Here is a 6773-nt window from a genome sequence, read left to right as displayed (position 1 = left end):
ATCAATGGATGGATGGATAAAGACAGTGTGGCACATTTACATGAATTGAATTTTATACAGCCATAATGAAAAATGAAATTGTGTCATTTTCAGGAAGATGAATGGAACTTGAGAACACTACGTTAAGCAAAATAGCCAAACTCAGGTGAAGGGGCATATGTGGAAGCTAGAGAGGATAAAGGAAAAAAAAGGTGAGGGAAGATTTCATGAAAATCAAAGGGAATCAGTAGAGTAGAGGAAAGGGACCAGGGATAGGGAGGTAGGGAGGGAAAGAGGAAATACTGGAGAATGATACTGCCAAATTATATTTTTATATTGTGTGCATATATGAATATGTAATAACACATCCCACCAGTATGTACAACTATAATGCACAAGTAAAAATATGAAAAAATTTTAAAGGAAAAATAAATAAAATAATAGCAATCATATTCCCAATGAAAACACACAAATAAATATTCATTATCACCTTAATTAATTTATATAATCACATCTAATTCCTCTGTGTCTTGGATCAAAAGTGTATGAATTATATATGCTTGATAACTATAAAGTATCCTGGAAATTTCCCATCCGAATGGTGAGAGAAGACACAATGACCAGCCCTGTGTGAACATCAGGATCTTTTACAATTGATGTCTTTAAAAGGCTCTTTCCCCAGACACAGGTAAATTTACATACAAGTGCCACTTCGTCCTATTACTGAATACTTAACATGACCCTGGAGGACTCCAGAGTTATCAGTGTATCTCTGGGAATAATTCAATCATATTATTATTTATTTACCCTAAATGAATGTGACCAATAACTTAAAGGTTTTTGAAGAGATTTGACTACATCTGAGAACTCAAATTCTCTTTAAAAAATCAAATATCATACAGATAAATCTAGTAAACAAAATACATACTTAACTACGCAGATTATAAGCACTTTAACAGCAATTACTATGCTGTAGATATTAATCTAGTAAATACATGATTCTCACACATCATGTTAGTTATTTGCCTAAAATGTTCAACCCAGTTTTTTGCATCCTTCATTTCCAAAATCACTGATCTGAAGAAAGACTTGCATATTTTACCTTGGGAAAACCTATGATAAAGGAGAAAGGAATGATGCAAATGCTAGTGAGTTTTTGTATTTATTCAAGGATGTGTGGGGAAATTTGGGCTGAACTACACTGTGTGTAAGCAGAAGGATGTGCGCATGTGTACTATACTTATGTATAGATGGCAGTGTGACTTTGTGTCTGAGGAGACTTGTGTAGTTAAATGTCTGAGATTTATTTAGATTGCAGTACAGGCCTGTATTCATGGGGACTTGTGTTGGGTTATGTGTGTTGAGCAAAGGAAAGAGGATTCTGTGAAATACTGTGAGATGATGAGCTGGGCTGCCATGAGGTAGTTGTGTGGAATTGGCAGGTGAGGAGGGGTGGACCTAGGCAGGGTGGTCACAATGTGCAGGCAGGGCTTCAAATTCTAAACTTCTGTAACCATGAGATTTCACTCTATCTAATTTGAATTTAATAGGCATGTCCTTCAAAGCCCTTTGTTCTAGGACAAATTCTGAAAAAACAAATGAAGATCATAGATCACATTCACTGATAGCATATATTTGAAAATGCTTAATGTTTCAAAATTTTATTTTGAAATAATGTTTATGCTGTACCAGCATTTAAACAAAATTTGGATGAACTCTAAAAACACCCTGCAAAACAAATAAAGTATTATGAGCAAAGAGCTAAGAAGTTACTTTCTAAATATTTCAATACAATTTGGCTGAGAAAGATGGCTTTGCTTGCCAAATTGTAGGAAACCTATCTTGGTAGCTGCCTTTCTGTCAGAAGTGGGACTTCCACAAATAAAAAGAAAACAAAATTAATAAGCATAACAAGGGGTCACTTTAAAAAGATACCATCACTGCCATGATTTCCCCATGTCTTGAGAAAAGTAGTCCAGATCAAAACCCAGAGCCATTTGGAGAATTGTGTGCCATTATTCTTTTAGAGGAAAGACCCCAGAAGATATTAGAGGGAGAATTCAACAAATGCCCACTTTGATGTATTTGAACCCATTCACTGAATATCCCTGAAAGCTTCTTCCTGGTGTGCTTGCTAGAAGCAGAGTGCATACAAAAGATGTAAACCTATGGCTCATTTCCTGATGATCAAGTAGAGATATATCCAGTAAATAGAAATGATGCAGCACTTTATTCTGAAGGATGTAACATGATCCCTGTTGCATGCTCAAGTCCCAGCACTATGCTAGACTTGGCATAGACAGCACAATATCAAAGCATTCCATGGGAATACAGAATAACCTGTGCTTTCTGTCTTATGCAATTTTGTTAAGAGACATCTCTCTTCATTGACATATGAGGAAATTATGATCAAACATTAATATTATTTAAAGTTTATTCAACAAAGGGCTACTGGATGACTATTGAGTCTCGGACACAATTCTAGGATATTAAGACAAAATGGTAAACAAAATAAAACCAGATCCTGCTCTCTGGAAGCTATCTCTTAGCTTGGGAGAAAGACAACAAGCAATAAACACATTAAATAAGGCAACCACTTAGTAAGGTAGAAGATAAGAGTCATGTGGGACAAAAGTCAGTGGCTAAAGGGGATCAGAGGCAGGTGAGAAATTCAAATAAGGCTAGGTGATCTATGTGTGAGGATGTGAAGGAGATAAAGTAGTTGCCCAACTAATGATATGAAGGAGGAACACTGAGAAAAGGCCATTGCCTGCAAAAATAACAATAACAAAACAGGCAGAGCAAGATACTGAAGAGGGAACTTTCCTGGCCTACTTAAGGAACAGCAAGGAGACTGGTGATAGCAAAGTAGATTGCAGAATGACAGTGGTGGTAGTGCAGATTATGTGCTAATCTAGGCTGGATTTTTCACTATAAACACTTTGAAAGGAGACTGTAATATAGTGAAGAAAAAAAAACACTACAAGTGGAGTCAGAAAAGTCAGGATCAAATCCTTTTTTATTCCTTTCTAGTAATATAACTTTAGGAAAGTTATCTAATTGTTCACTAAGTTTCATCAACACAGTTCAACAAACATTTTAAAAGTGCCTAGTCTGCATGTGTGAACTTGGACAAAGTAAACATTGTCCATTTGACTAAGACGTCTGGCAGGAGAAGACAAGGAAACACACAGGTCAAGTGTAGTACTGCGAATGTAACAGTACAAGTGAAAAGTGGAGAAGGGGTGGCTCTGGACACCTAGTCAATAGCCTGCCTCATTCTGCCACATTACCCTGTCTTCTGTTCTTTATGACATATATCACAATTGGAAATAATTATTGTTTTAGTCAGTTTTTTTTTTTTTAACTACTATGACCAAAAGACCTGGCAAGAACAATTAGAGGAGGAAAAGTTTATTTGAGGGCTCATGGTTTCAGTCTATAAATGGTTGACTCCATTCCTTGGAGCCTGTCGTGAGGCAGGACATTATGGCACAAGAGTGTAGGGTGGAGGAAAGTGGCTCAGGCATGAAGATCAGGAAGCAGAGAGAGACTCACCTCACCATCAGAAAATATAAACCCCCAAGGCATGCCCCCAATGACTTACCTCCTCCAGCCATAGCCTACCTACCTTCAGTTACCACCCAGTTAATTCCTATCAGGTGATTAAAATTCACTGGGTTAAGGCTCTCATAACCCAATCCTTTCTCCTCTAAGCCTTCTTGCATTGTCTCACAGATGAGCTTTTGGGGGATACTTCACATCCAAATCATAACAATCATATTCTTTGGTTCATAGTCTATATCTCCTCACTAGAAAGAAAGAAAGAAAGAAAGAAAGAAAGAAAGAAAGAAAGAAAGGAAGGAAGGAAGGAAGGAAGGAAGGAAGGAAGGAAGGAAGGAAGGAAGGAAGGAAGGAAGGAAGGAAGGAAGGAAGAAAGACTCAAAAAAAAAAAGTTAGGAGACTTCTCTGCCTTCTGCACTACTCTGTTGTATCTCAAATGCCTAGCACAGGGCCAGGCACAAGGTCAATCCTCCATATTATGAAATGACTGAGCAGAGAAATTACAATAAGGGAAAGCTTCACAGAGGACAGGAAATATAAGTTGGATTTCAACATTTACAAGAGTTCAATAGCTAAACAAGATGGAGTAGGTCATTTCCAGACATAGAAACCAGCTCATGCAAATGTAGAGGGTGTTGTTTAGCAAGAGTCATGCATCTACAATACAGGGAGATAATACCAGTTCTCTCAAAAGATGGTTATGAGAATTCAACAAGATCATGCACCGGTCTTGTGGAGTGGCTCCCTATAGCTGCCGTGGGAAGCAAGCAGAGAATGCTTGTTGTCAATGATTTTCTCCATGTGGTGCCAAAAGGCCTCTTTGATGAAACTGTTACACAATTGCTTAGATGTCTTGGTGTCATTTAATGCAGTTCTTGTATCAACAAGAAGAATTCACGAGCAAGTTGTTGCTGTCTTTCAAACTTTCTGAATGAGTACCTGAACCCTGACTCTCCCTTTACAGCCTCCTACTACCTCAGCACTGCTAGGATAAAACTCCAATAAATAATCAATATTGCTCCTCTCAAGGGAAATGCTGCTCTTGCAGTCCATGAAAGATAAATGTTGCTGTAGCCTTTGAAAGAAGTCACCTTTATGAAAGATCTATTAAATCAATATGGGGGATCTTTGGGGTGAGAAAAAGAATGCCAACAAGGAATTTTGGCAGACTTACTTGGAGTAATACAGAAATGTTGTAAAACACTATATAGATAACCACACCAAAAGTCATGGAAACTGCATTTGTAATGCATTTAGGATGCAGCCTTCTGACAAGCTCTTATGATCTATATGATATTGTTTTCATTTCAATCAAAACTGACAGTTGAAAAGATTTTCAGAAATCTATGCCCACAATAATTTATTTAGCATCTCATTGTATCTAGTGTTAGAATAATGACATAGGGAAAATATGCACAGGAAGGTTGTTTTTGGAGATTTTGAATTTGAAAGGCTGAAAACGATTAAAAATAGTAGGAGATTTAATGACAAAAGTTTGAGAATCAATTCCTAGTTCAACTATTTAAATGTGCATGCCCATCAGCAAATTACTTACTCTCCAAGCTTTATCTATAAGATGGAGGTAATGATGATATGATGATGATGATGATGATGATGATGATGATCCCTGCCCTCATAGGGATGGCCAGAGGAACAAATGAGGTAACTGATGTAAAATTGACTTTTTTTTACAATGTGAAATCATATACAAATGTGACTTATTTTATTATGCCAGTTGTTTTTCTTTCTACAAGCAAAAGCTGGGAAAAGTACAGATTTTCCTACAACTCGAGTGCCTTCTAGTGATAACACATGGCTAGTAGCTTTTCAATGTACTTTTTTTCTGAAAAGTTATGATCATGTATCTGTCATATTACTTTTGATGATCCCTTTGCCTATAGACTATCGAAACCCTATACTTAGTACTTAAGGAATTGTTCAACATTACATGAAATTATAGTTTTACCCATTCTTCCATTGCAACCATCTAATGATACATAGGTGGTACCCACTAAAAGGTTTTTGATAAATAGATTAGTTAACAAGCCTGTTTTATCCCATGCACCATTATTCTTTTTAAAATATTTTTTCAGTTGTAGATGGACCCTTATTTAATTTATTTATTTACATGTGGTGCTGAGAATTGAACTCAGTGCTTTATACATGCTAGGCAAGTGCTCTACTACTGAGCCACAGCCCCAGCCCCCTATGTACCATTATTCTTGATACACATACCAGCATTTCAACTCATTGAATTTTATATTCTCCTCTTACACATTCTATAGTTCTGCAGCTTCAATCTTTTATCAAACATTTTTTTCTACCTGTAATGCAATCTAGCTACTCATTCCCATGTTTTTATCCTCACCTAAAAACATCTGTTTTTATCCCAGGTAAAAGTAATATATTCCCTCTTGGCTCCCAGAATATTTAATTTGTTCTTCTGATATGATAATTATAACATTCAATCTCATGTTCTATAAATGGTTTCATTCCTGCAGTTAATATAGCACCCACCACAGTGTCCTACACAAATAGATGTTCAATAAATGTTTGTGAAATATATGAATGAAAGCCAAACAGAAAGAATAATGAATTACCTATTCACTAGTTTAAAATTATAGGAAGTGTTCCAATTGTGTTTAAATCATTGTGTGGTTTCTTAACAAAATAAGCCCACACTTTGGTATTGAAAAATTAAAACATGAGAATATTTTCAATTCAACACTCATATTAAAATGTCCTGGGAGCTTATATTTTCTAATTTAATGATTCAGTAGAAATGAAGGAAATGTATATGATACAAATATGTTAAAAATTCAGCAACTTGCATTAACTAAGTCTCAATCTGCAAGCTTGAAAGCTTCTCAATGATAATATTCTATTCAATGACCTTTTATATTTATCCTTTGGAAACTATGCTTAGACTTAATAAGCCAACTTTCTCATTATCATTTATTTTGACCTCAAGACTAATTTTGCAGCCTACAGGGGAAAACTTTTCGTACTAATTAGTTCTTCTTGGTTGTATTCCAAGAGAAATGACAAATTTCACCTTGTTTCAGATGCCTCATGGTACTGGTTTACGCCAACTGAAAGAACCACATACAATATTTAAGCTCACAAATTTTCCCCCATGAGAAAAAAACGCAACATTTTATCCAAATATTCCTCACTTGCTGTCATATTTTAGCAACACACAACTTGGAACCCTAGTACTTCACTGTTAA

The sequence above is a fragment of the Sciurus vulgaris genome, assembly GCF_902686455.1.
Source record: "Sciurus vulgaris genome assembly, chromosome: X".
NCBI classification, from domain to species: Eukaryota; Metazoa; Chordata; class Mammalia; order Rodentia; family Sciuridae; genus Sciurus; species Sciurus vulgaris.
Note: the sequence above shows the minus strand (reverse complement) of the source record.